General features: G+C 36.8%; 1 protein-coding gene across 10 annotated transcripts in view; it reads right to left on the bottom strand.

The window, feature by feature from the left end:
* Positions 1-13,037, bottom strand: part of MAGI2 (membrane associated guanylate kinase, WW and PDZ domain containing 2) — a 698,553-nt gene that overhangs the window by 488,439 nt on the left and 197,077 nt on the right. The gene's annotated exons all lie outside the window — the stretch shown is intronic.

Below are 13,037 nucleotides of genomic sequence, written 5' to 3'. Positions count from 1 at the left end.
TTAAAAAAAGTTAATGACCAATAACTGGCTAAATCTTGACCACAATTTCTTGAAAAACTCATTTCCTTATCAACCCAGGACAAGTTGAGAAAATAAATATAGGATTATAGACAGAGCTGTCAATTTTCTTTCTGCACAAAACTTGAACAGATCGTTATCATACAATTACCTATATATGTATATAAATAATAAAGTATTAGGTATTATATTTCCCATGACCGTGTACCAATTTCCCATTTCTTATTAAACTAAAAATCTTGGTTCAAAATCTCTGCAGTGCTTGGTGGTTTTAGTCCATGTGTAACCAGAATGAAATGTGGCTGTATGTAGTGATCATATAAATGTTGTATGTTCTGTTTTATGAATATTGATAGAACTCACAATTGAAGGAGACACTATCAAAAATGAGGGTTCATATTTTATTTCCACCACCAAAAATGTCATTACAATATCTCAGCAAAGCAGTGCATATGGAGGAAAAACTGAGTTAAAAACCTTGTATTTGCCACTTTTACTATAATTTTAGGACAAAACAATTTAAACTACTGACTGGTATATCATCTTCCACTATGAAAGGCAGATCTATAAATCCAATCCAACATGATTAATAAGCATTTCCCAATATAGTTCCTCCCCATTTCTTTTAACCTTGAATAGGGATCACATTTATAATTATGGAGAAGTCTATAAATAACTCAATTTCTTCTCTCTCTGAAATTCTGACATAGGAAAAATATAGAAAATCATTACTACATTGAATTCTGACATATATTCCCGAGATGAAAAATTGCAAGTAGATAGATCCCTAACTTGTTGCTTCACACATGCAATCTTAAAACATTTTTTCAAATGTCATTTACTATTGAATCCTCTGCCAAAAGTCTTATTGACTTAGACTATATAAAGATTTTCCTGTAAATAGGAACACATAACATCCCTACTGAATTATTTGAAAGTCACTGAAGAGTACAAATGCTTATAAATTTAAATATATTTCTTCTTACAGATATTCTTATTTATCTGCCTCCTATAAGTCCATAATGTTATTACTGCTGCTCTTTGTCAGTAACTTCAAAACCTTTTGTCCCAGGTTTATAAAAAGCTTATAAATATTTTCTCTCTTTAGCTGTAGGCAAAAAAGCCAGCAAACTTTCATAATCAAAAGAAGGGGGGAAAAAGCACCCCAGCTCATATGACACAAAATACCTGTATGCCTGATTCCCTGAGGCTGAGAACTTCCATATGGATCTCTGTTCTTCCAGGATCGCCAAGTTCTAATTAATCTACTACTTTGTACCACTAACCCTGCTTCTTACATTAGAAAAGTTTTTGCAGAGGAGATCATCCTTACTTCTAATTTCTTGTGAAATTTCTGAGGGAGCTGTAGAGAAACTCTCTGAGTCTGCTGTCCTTCGTGATCGGCTGCAGAGAGGAAAGGTCCTGCAACTCTTGCTCTTCTCACTCGAATATACAGAACATGCCCAGTGATGCAGATGCTTTCTGGCAGCCTGAGAAAATGCCAGCTCGAGAGCAGCAGCTGTAGCCTGCCCACTGACACAAACTTGAATCATTCAACTTATAACATTAGTAAGTTTAGGATCTACACAGATTTCTGACCCTCAAAGTGCATTTTTTATTTGCAGCCTCTCATTTCAAGCACAGCCATTTAATTCATTTAGTTCAACATGTGTAATGAATGCACTAAAACCTCCTAAGCACTTCATAAAAAGAGTCACCTGATATTTTTGGCAAATTGCATATTCCAAACTAGATATAAAAACATGTATTTACAGGAAGAGATGCCTACAGCCTTGCATTTGTTATGTGCAATTCAAGGGCAAGTTTCTAACAGAAATAAACAGAAATAAAGTAATGGTGCAGAGGGAATAAAACTTCCAAACACAATGGAAACAATATAATTTTTTCTTAACATCTGAGTATATCGTGTGGAATTTTGTGCATTTTAAAGAGCAGTCAGATTAACTACGATTAACTACAATGTACAAATATTCTTCTTCAAAAGTAATTTTGTTGTCTGAAATAATTAATATGTTTCAATACTTTGGGCATAAGCTACCATTTTTTTTTTTTTTTTAATCTGGTATAACAATGAATTTTTCCTCCTGGAATTTTTAAAAAATAAAATAGTTCTAGAGCTCAGAAAAATAGATGCAGTATATTTTTAGTTCATCATTTCAATTGTCATTCTTTTGTTTTTCTCCCCTAAAAAGTTCTGTATTTTTACCTGATGTTTTTTTAAAGCATATTGATTCCAGAAGTGCTTTTGTGGTATTTAAAGTACCTAAGCTTTAGATCAGCCTGATCCTTTTGCAGCACAATCAGAACAACATCTTGCATGTGAAGTTATGGCTCCATAAGACTTTTTGCAAGAAAACTATAGTGTATTGCAAATATGTAAACCAGCCTTGATTCAGCAGCAGTGAATTACAGTTTGTGCTACAGACTATATAAAGCAAAAATAACTTGCATAATGGTAATAGGACTATGTCCTCCAAAGGCTGAAAATAGGATACAGACAATGTTATAATTTGGTTTACTTGGGAGGGAAAGAACAGTGACAATGACAGTAAGTTCACAGAAAAAGAAACACGGAAAAAGAATTTTTACAGTCAGTAACTACTATTTAATGGCCCTATCCAGCCCTGTTAGACAAGTGACTGACATGGTTTCTGTAGAATTCAACTCCCATTTATTTTCTCTTTCTGTAGAACATTGACAGTTACTGAGATATTGAAAAATTCCTGACATGAACCTAACCCCCTTCTTTTCTCTTATTGCCAGGCTGCCCACAGTGGAGGAGCTGGGGATGGTGCTCAGGGACCCCGGTGCCTATCGCGCCATTCCGCAGATCCCGGCGCTGCTGGGGCTCTCAAGCTGGAGCTGAGAGGGAAGGAGCTCCCCCAGGCCACATCCTGCTCACTGCATGTGACAGCAGCAGGAAGCACTGGTGTGTGTCAGAGGTATTATCAGCTCAAGCTTTAGGAGCCCAACCCACAGACCATAATATAAAGGGTTCTTTGGCCACTGCCACAGGAGGAGGCTGACAACAGCATGATGGAGCATTCACTGGCTTGCAGCCATGCAGTGCTTTTATACTTTATTTTCTTTTTACTGGCTTAAGGCCTGTGATCTGTTTCAGTTTCATTTCACTCCAATGGATCCCCTTGCTTTGCTAGCTGAGAAACATAGGTTGTGAATTAAATACTTCCAGTTATGATCTCTTGCACAATGTATGTGTGATTTAGGTACAGCTACCAATCATGATGGCAAACTCATAACCATGACTGAAGTTTATTCCAGACATTATGAAATAAGACACACTTGGCTGAACTAAAAACTGCTCTGTTTGCATGTTATACTTATGAATCTAATGAGTAAAGTATAACTTTTTACAGTGTTCTAATACATTTCTCTCCTGTTTGCTTGTCTTTATAAAATCTAGTAGAAAAGTCCAATCAGAAAAAGAAGTACAATAAAGAACTCACAGACAAAAGGGTACTGAATAGTTTCTAGATCATTAAAAAATTCAAATCTGAAGATAATTACCATTTTGAAGAAAATGGCAGGGACAAAGGTTTATAATTTTCTCTAATTCTAAATGTTGTAACAGCTTTTTGTAACTTCCTATGTGGTAACTCACTGATGCTCCAGATGGAGGCTACAGGTGCATTATATTTTCCATGAAAAATATGTAAACACAAACATCCCTCTTGTTCCTGCAATGGTAGTTCTAAATAATTTGTTTCACCCTTAACACATTTTTATTAGTGTAAATAACACTTTATTGGTGTAAACGACAACACTTCTGAATATTCACCCATTAGTATTTGCTCATCTTTTATCATAATCTTTCATTGAATTGACTTCCCAAAATATGGTGTGATAAATGATTCAGATTTTTAAAACAGTAAATTAATTGCATCTCATCTGACAATAATTTACCTTAGCTATTTTATTTGCTGGGATTAAAATTTAAAATATTTCTGTTCTCCTGGCTTCTATAAATACTCCTAGTTAGAAATATCTATGTGCAAGCAAGACTTTTAGATCTATATTTGCATCTGTACATGCTCTGCATCTGCAGAAACTAAAGAAAGTATCTTAGTATTGTTACCCTGTGAAAGTAGACAAGCTCATAAACTTTCATTATAAACCACCCCGTCTTTTCTACTGCTTTAATCAGATTGGCTCTCCCTTTGTTTTTAACAAGCTTCTACTTCTGACTTTAAACATAAGCCATATATTTGGGAAAATCAAATGCCTTGAATGATCTGGCTTTTACCAGCTTCAGCAGGAAAGAAGAATTCTACTGGAGAGTCTCATCCAAATTATTTATTCAGGTGGTACCTGCAGCTTCATCTCCAAAGCATGGGATGGGTCCATTGCCATCTGAGAGCAGCTCAAGTTTCTTCTGCATCTCTGCAGTAGAATATGTGCAATTTGGTGCCTGCTAGATTAATTTATCCTTCACTGTTCACAGATAATCTAATTGACCTTTCTGTAAGTAGCCTAAATGATGACCTAAGTTCTTTAAATCACCTATATCAGGAATATCTGATTTATTATTTTTATTATCAGCTATATCAGATTATTATATGATTTATTATTATTGTTTTACCCAGGAAGGTGAGTGCAAGAATATTCTCTTTTAAATATTTTTTCCCAGACTGTCTCTGGGATATATCAAGAAAGTCATAGTCATCACAGGTAAAAAGTTGTGTGCGTGGTCTAAGTGCTTATTTCTGAATGTCTTTTCAAATGGTCTGGTAAGAATCCAGAATACCTGAAATTACACTAGAGAACCCATCATAGTCAATCCAATAATTTTAGTGACACCATGACCACTTATCTTTAAACATCTCTATCATTTTTCTCATTTTGTCATATGTAACCTTGTCACATTAATATTTTCTGAGAAATCCCTTCACCCAGGATTTTGGTTTGGGAAGCTGAGAAACCTCAGAGAAAAAGGAAAACAATTCTTATCTCATTTGCTTCTCCTGTGTTTTGCTGCTTTAGAATGTGTTTGGAGATTGTTTACCCACAGGTGATTGTTTTATTGGATTCTGGTGAGAGTTGTTTTCACTCTTTGGCCAATCAGGGCCAAGCTGTGTTGGGACTCTGGAAAGAGTCATGAGTTTTCATTAGTATCTTTTTAGCATTCTGTAAGTATCCTTTCTGTATTCTTTAGTATAGTACAGTTTAGTATTCTTTAATATAATATAGTATCTTTAAATAATAAATTCGCCTTCTGAGAACTGGAGTCAGATTCATTGTGCCTTCCTTCCAACGTCGAGGCAAATACAATACAACCTATTGTGAGGTGGCCTATAATTCCCCTTTTCCTGTCCTGTGCTCAGACCCACACACCTCCAGACTGATGCAAAAAAAATCAGAAAAGAGCAGCAGTGAGGGATGAGCACCACACAGCTGTGAGAAAGCCCAGGTCAGCCACAGCTACTAAACACTCCCTCTATCTTACAACCTGAAAGATTCTAAGCATAAACCAAAATTTCTTCCAGTATCCCCTGGTTTTTCCCCAGATGATTCTCTCAGAAGAAAGAACCACAATTCCTTTTTCCCTCCTATAAGTTCAGCGATATTTTATTGTAATAAACTTAAAAAAATATCCTTAAGAAAGCCTTCATTAAAGAAAAAAAAAAATGATTTCCACTACTCATATTCATTTTGTTTGTAAAACAAATGGTACTTTTTAAACAAAAGAAATATTTCTTATTTTAATACTTGAATAGTAAAGATATCAGGCATTTAAAACATATGAGTCAGTATAACATGATTTACTTTAATAGTTTCTTTAACTGGCAACAGTTAACCAGAAAAACCACTTTTAAGAGAGAATGAGAAAATTACAATATGAAAACTCTTGGTTGGGTTTTATAAGGATTCATTATTAAAATATAGCCTGTAGTTAAGCCTATTTTTTGAGGGAAATCATTCTCAACAAACCTATCTGGTGTTCAGATTAGTATAAAGATGAGTGTTGGCATTTCCCCAGTCATGGTATAATGGACGTACTCAACAAGGGATGATCCCTCAAGTCTTCATGCAAACCATGTAAACACCATAACAGTAAAAAGAACACTTTAGTAAATTATAAGAAGCATTTATTTCACTGCCAGCCATCAGCTGAAGATCACACATTTCATTTTAAAGCCTTTCTATCCCCAGATTAAACTGTGCATCATCTTTGCACTTCTGTCTGCCTTTCACCACTACCTCCAGCCAAGTCTCCCATCTGATTTATCTGCAAAGCCTCAAACCTTTGGGGTGAGCTATGAGCTCTGTTGAATGTGTGTGATGGAGAACCAAGAGGGAATTATACAACAAAATCCTAAAGGAAAAAATTAATTTATTTCATATTTGGGGCTACTCCAATAAAATGTATTCCATGATTCTTTAATGGAGATCTAAACAAATTTTAAGGCTTTGGAAAAAATGAGATCTTGGTATTCTTCTATGTGCTATTTGCAATGAAAAACCTTTTAAAATCTAATTTATTGATGGGAAATGGCCTTCTCTTTTGTAGCCTGCTATTTTGTAGTCTTTTTCTTTGGGTATGGATTATCTTACTAACCTTTTTGCTTACAGACCTTTTACATACACATGTATCACATTTATAACACTTAGACTTGCATCCTTAGCTTTATCCTTTGATTTCTTTCTCCTAGCATTTTCAATTCAAAATTTGAAAATACAGGATTGCAGGATTTACAGGTTAAACTGCATGAGGACGACACTACATAGATGAATATTAAAAACCTGCAATAAATTCTAGCCAATGACTGATTTTCTCCATTATGAGAATTCATATTTGGATGTATGTCTCCATACAAATATGCAATTCCCTAATCTCTACAGATGATATATTCCATCTGCTCCCCTCAGACCAAGAGCCTGGCTGAGGTTTTCACACTCTTTGATCTTCACAGTGGAGAAAGTTTCCATTTTGTTTCTGGGAACAGAGGAGTCCTCACCGCCTAAGGACACCGTGGGTTTAATTCACCACTGTGTTACACCTGCCTTTGTTGTACCTTCTAGGGTAGTCTGAGGACCAGATAAACAGGATACCCTGGAGCAGCCACAAATGAGACCAGCACCACAGGGGAAGACTGAGTCTAGGAACACTGTAAAAGCATATCATTCCCTGGGTTTATTTTCTTAGTTTTTGTGGCTAGCCTCAAGCCTCTGTTTGAAATGTGAAGACACAAGTGTGCACTGTGCTGGAAGCAAAAATGTGGTTTGTAATGATACACAGAGGCTGTGTCAGCAGGAGAATCAACTGAGCCAAACATATCTGCATTTTGTACCTTACCTCAGATTGCTGAACTTCAGCTCTTATTACAATAGAGCTCCACTCCTCATGACTACAGAGTTTTCCCTTGCAAAGCCAGCTGCAGCACCTTCCAAAGGCTGCTAGCAGCATGCAACATGGACCTTCTAATCTCAGTTACCCCAAGTCAACCTCAAAAAATGCATATTTACCCAGTAAAATAATTTTGTTCATTTGCTGTTTAGGGGTACTTTGTTTTGTTTTCCTAAGTTAATTTACTGCTCAGCACAGTTCTAGATTGAAGTTGCTGGGAAATGCCATGATTTAACTGGCTGGTAAAAAAAGTCCAGCTGTCATTCTTGTCACAGCGAGGACAGTTTGGGGCACTTTGCTTTCAGACTGCTCATCTTTTATTTGGTGTTCCATTTAATATGTGCATAAATAAAGTGATGTTCAAATAATGCTGCTGTTCTCTACAAAACCTGTTTGGAAATGAACTGCCTTTTACTCCCATTTTGCAAATTCACTAAAGCTAATTATGAACCAGCTGTTTGTAGATGCCTCCAGTTTATGAATGATGTGATTTTTCACTTACACACAAACTTTAATGACTGCTAGAGATATTTAAAAGACTCATGTTGTTCCTATTAGACTTGCTACAAGGCAAATAATTATCTTTACAGATGTTTTTGACGAACATAAAATTGTAACAGATCATACATTTACTTACTAAATGAGAATGTCAAAACCCACACTCATCCTGTGCAGTCATATAGAAGCCAGCAATATTTTCTCTTGAAATTTGTACATATTTACTGAAGTCTTTACTAGCAGTCAAATACTACCTGGCATTCAGATGCTCCCACTCTGGGAAATCTCCTTCTATTTGGCCAAAGGGTTTCACAACAGACTATGAAATTTGCTAACACCAATGTTTGTTATGTAACTGAACTCTCAGATACAGCTCCCAAAGAAAGTTCTGGAAACTGATTTAAAGAAGTCAGTTGGAAAAGGGAAATAATACATTTTATTGGAATTCTTCTAAAGACAAAGCCTCTTCGAAAGCTGATGGCAAATAAAGATGAAAACTCATGGAATAGGTTTAACCAGAGACTGACTGTATAATACTAAAAACATTTGAACAGACAAATAAGGTTGGTTTTAGCTTCAGAAAAACATTTAGGTTGTTATTTGAGCTGGTTATATTTCCAGGAAGATGTTTTGTATTCTGGGAATATCTATATTAGTCAGAAATGTCCAACAGACAAATTTATGTAATGAGGGGGAAAAAAGAGTCATAAAGATGTAAGAATTTTATTTTTAATCATACTGTAGCAAAACATTTTTAATGTGTAGACTTGGAAGAAAAAAAACCACCCATGTGCTGCCTACTAACATGTTCATTAGAAAAAAAGAGACAAATTGAGTTCTCTGAAAAATGCAGCATTAATGTGTAACACACAATAATGATGATAATGGGGGCCTGGTTTCATTTGCCTGGATACAAATCATGCCTCACTCCATCAGTGCAATTCTCTGTGCTTCAAGGGTGACTCACCTAGCACCAAAACCCTGCAAGCCCTCTTGGGGTCAGCTGGTGCATGCCCAGAGCACCTGGAAGAAGGTCCTGCTCCGACAATATTCCTCAGGAATTCCACACACATCTCACTTGTACCAAAAGCCACCTCTGCTGCCCACAACCAGAGCCCCTGCAGTCCCCTCTCAGCTCCATTCTGCCCCTAAAACCCTGAGCTGGGGTAGACTGCCAGTCTTCATGAAGGTTCTCTTACAGGTTTTATTCAAGCAAAAGCAGAACTTATATGTTCAAATTTCTCTTCCAGGGGACAAACATTCTTGTCTTGCAGTTGGTAAAGCCAGCTCCTCACAAAAGTGGACAGAAATTGATCCCCACCTTTAATGGAAAGGTTACTGTTCTGTTTAATACTCTTTTTCTATTAATACATCAGTACAATTCTTCATCTAGTAGGGACACAAATATTCTTTTTCTCTAATACTCTTTTCATTTTATCTTTGTGGAAGACAACTGTGATGGAACTTTGAGGTCTGACATGTATTTAAATAAAATATGAAAGACTGAATTGGAATAGTGGCATAATTTTACCAGACTTGAATTATTTGAAAGGTATTTTACTTAAATCATAGCTGCACAATTTTAATTGCTTGAGATAGAGACTTATTTTCCTTACTTCTGGAAATAATATTGCCATATTAATAGGCTGTGAATTGCTGACACTTTGTAAAAAGAAAAATTAATCTGGGTAAAAGAATCCCAGTAATACACAATTTATGAGGGAAGTAAGCTCACAGAGGTTACCATTTTATGAGTTCTAATAATAGTTTAAAAATATGATTTAGGTTGGTATCTGAATCACAGCAGCATAGTTTTTTAAAGTCTTTGTAGCATCTCAGTCTGAACACATAATGTATCATGAAAAATCACTACCATAATACATTACTTTCTTGCTTTCTAATAGTCATAAATAGCACAACAGCATTTTGCAGACTTTGTACTCAAGAAACTTGTTAATTCCTAGTTCAATTTTGCAATAGATAATCTGAATTTTTTGGAGTTCACAAAATTATTGATAACCTCTGAGACTGAATTGCATATATGTTACAAAATGTGTTTCCTTCCCTGAAAATTCTGTATTCCAGAATCAAGTATCATTCATATGGCAATTATACCAAGTCAAATGAAGAGTAAAACAATGAGAAAAATTAAAAGGGGAAATGCTTTGCAGCTATTTTTCAACAATGGGAAATTCAGCTGCAAATAAGCCTGAGGCTAAGAAGGAATCCTCCAGTTTTATAAACAACACAATACTGAGCACCAAATAAGTGCCACAGCCCTCTGCATCTCATTTGTGTTGGATGTCCCTCTCAGCTTGCAGCTCACAGTGGCACCACCTCACAGTTATCACATAAGTTAGCCAGGACAGCCAGAAAATTTCTCAGCACACAAAACGAAATGAGCCAGGCTGGAAATTGAGCAAGTGGCACTTCTGTCCCCAAGCCAAGGGCAGGTGAGTGCCTGGGTGTGTTGAGAGGCCACTGCAGCAGTGGATGCACTGTTTAGCCCTTGTGGGATAACTCTGAAGTGGTGATATGCCCTGCACACTAAGAAACCTGCATTTCAGTCAAGACAGAAGAGACTGAAGACAGTGGAGTGCTTGAGGTCACCTGGAACAAATTCTGCTCTACTAGTGGAACGGGTCATTTTTAGGCTCAAAACCAAACCAAACAAGATATAACTAGACTAGCAGTAGATGTAATCTTGAGAGATTTACAAGAAGACCATACTGTTCATTCCATTGAAAGGGAATTAACACCCTCCTTAGGTGTTAAATATAACAATATTTCTCATAAAAGCACTCAGCTCCAGGTACCAGAACATTTCACATCAGAGAACTATTGCTCTGGATCACAGTCTGGCTTGTTGTGTTTGGTGGTCTGTCTCTGACAAGCATTTTGTCAAAGCAAAAAAAGAACCATCAGAGTCTGGGTGTTCTGGCTCTGCAATGTGGCAGGGCAGACAGCCTCTCTACTTCTGCCTCTGAATCACTCCCACTGAGCACACGATTCCTACAGTCACTCTTTTTTACACATATGGAAAGGAAAATCTTCCTACTTGTCTCAGAGATAAGCTGGCAGGATGAAATGAAAGCAAATAAATAACCACAAAATACAACACAGAGATTTGTAGATGACAAAGCAAACAATTGCCATGTACTTACTGCTGACAGAGCTTTCTAAGCAGTGCAACACCGTTCTTCACTTCTAGGCACAGCCAGACTGCATGAGCCCATGCCTCTGGGTCAGACAGAAATAGTAGATCCCCAGCACGCAAACACAATGTAGCTTCAAATTAGCCTGATCTGAAAAACCTACAAAAATGGGACTGATTTTTTAAAACAAAAAAATTGAAGTCTTTTTAATGCTACTCAATAAACACTTCAAAATTGCGGTATGTGTAGCCAATAGAGCAGCGTCTTCATGCCATCAAAGGTACCCTTTGTGTAGAATGGTACTTTAGCATGAAAGACAGCACTTGGTTTTGGAGCACTGAACCAGCTGCTCAGTGCATGAAGAGGCTGTTATGTTCTGGGATGGTCTCAGTTGGTTAGCAGAGTCCCCTCGTGCTGATTTAATTAGCACTGCTGGAAAATGCAAATGACCAAAAGAGGCACTGTGTATTGTGCAAAATTAGATTGTGAAAAATATGCATGCTTACATAATATGTTTCAACAGAGAAATAAAATGCTCCTGCTCCCAGGAGCTGTAGGCAGGCAGATGGTGGGTACTCCAGCAAGATCATGTACTCTGCCTGCAGAGACACGATGCCCTCAACCTCTGGGGAAGAGACTGCTGCTGCATTTCTCTAATACCCCAGTTTGCTGAGCCACAGAATAAAGCACACAATTACAGCTGGACTAAAATTGCTCACTCTGCATCCCTAGAAGCGGAAAGGTGTCACATCAGGGGACAAAAATGAGATGACAGAGCTGTAGGTTCACTTTGTTACCCTTCAGGCACATTGTCCCATAGCCATGATCTACTGGACTAAAATCAATATAGTCTGTAGTTCAGGAGTATCCCTAGTTGTTTTACACAGAATTTATTACATTTTCACAGTTGTTACTTAATTAAAAGAGAAAACTAGAAAGCTAAAATCATGGGACAATAAAGAATTTGGCAAGCCACTGAGGTGTGGATTAATAGTTACACATTTCCAGTTTTATCTGTGCATGTTAAGGTCAATATCAATCTGCATATGGTACAAAGCCATTAAAAGAGCTTCAAACACGAACATTATCAAGCAGGATGTGCCTGTAATTTCACCTGCTTTTCTCTGCAGAGATTTTGATGCACACCCCATAAAATATTAGATCTGTACATTCTCAATGCCATTTCCATCATTTAATGCTACAGGCCGAATATACTCTAAGTAAATTTTACACCATATAAGAAATGCCAGCAGTCAATTTACCTTTTCCTATTTTTAACACGCTTGACAGTATTAAACTAGCATGCAGATGTAATGGAGAGATTTATGGTTTTAAATCAAGAAGCTAGTAAAATTTTTCTGTTTCTCTAAGACTGCAATAAAACAGGAAATTAAAACAATAAAAGGCCGGATTCTTGGACACTTGTACAGCTATAGAAAAGAAAATTTCTGTTCATCTCATGTAGTCTCTTCTACACAATTGAAGACTGAAAGGAAACAGAATAATTTCAGTACTTGGCTTGAAGAATTTTACCTTTACCCATTTTGAAACACTACAGTGAGGCCTCTTGGACAAATACTGGTGAACTTGGGCCTCATATGCAGAACAATGCTACTGTGAAAGTCAGATTGTTTACTCATCCTACAAGCTCAAATAATGCTAATGCCAGTGTAGGTCTGCATTCAGATTTTGGGGTATAAGGTGTCAGAGCAGAAAAAAACAGATGGTTTCATTTAGGGACTCTGCAAGTGTCTCTTGCTTTAGGAAACCAGGCAAAGGCTGATGGCACAGGATGAAACAATGACTTTAAAATGCATATTTCATGCAATAAATAAACTCTATCATCCGCTGCACATTAGGAAGGAGGTTGTATGTTTCAAATGTCCCTTCAGACTAAAATGTGCTAAGGGTTCAATTTGAACCTTGAGGTTGCTTCTGAAGGCTCCTTGAGCTGCCAGGTGATGTCCCAAAACTGTAAG

Source organism: Passer domesticus, chromosome 5 (assembly GCF_036417665.1).
Source record: "Passer domesticus isolate bPasDom1 chromosome 5, bPasDom1.hap1, whole genome shotgun sequence".
Lineage (NCBI taxonomy): Eukaryota > Metazoa > Chordata > Aves > Passeriformes > Passeridae > Passer > Passer domesticus.
The sequence above is the reverse complement of the archived record's forward strand: the minus strand, read 5'-3'. Positions and strand labels throughout refer to the sequence as shown.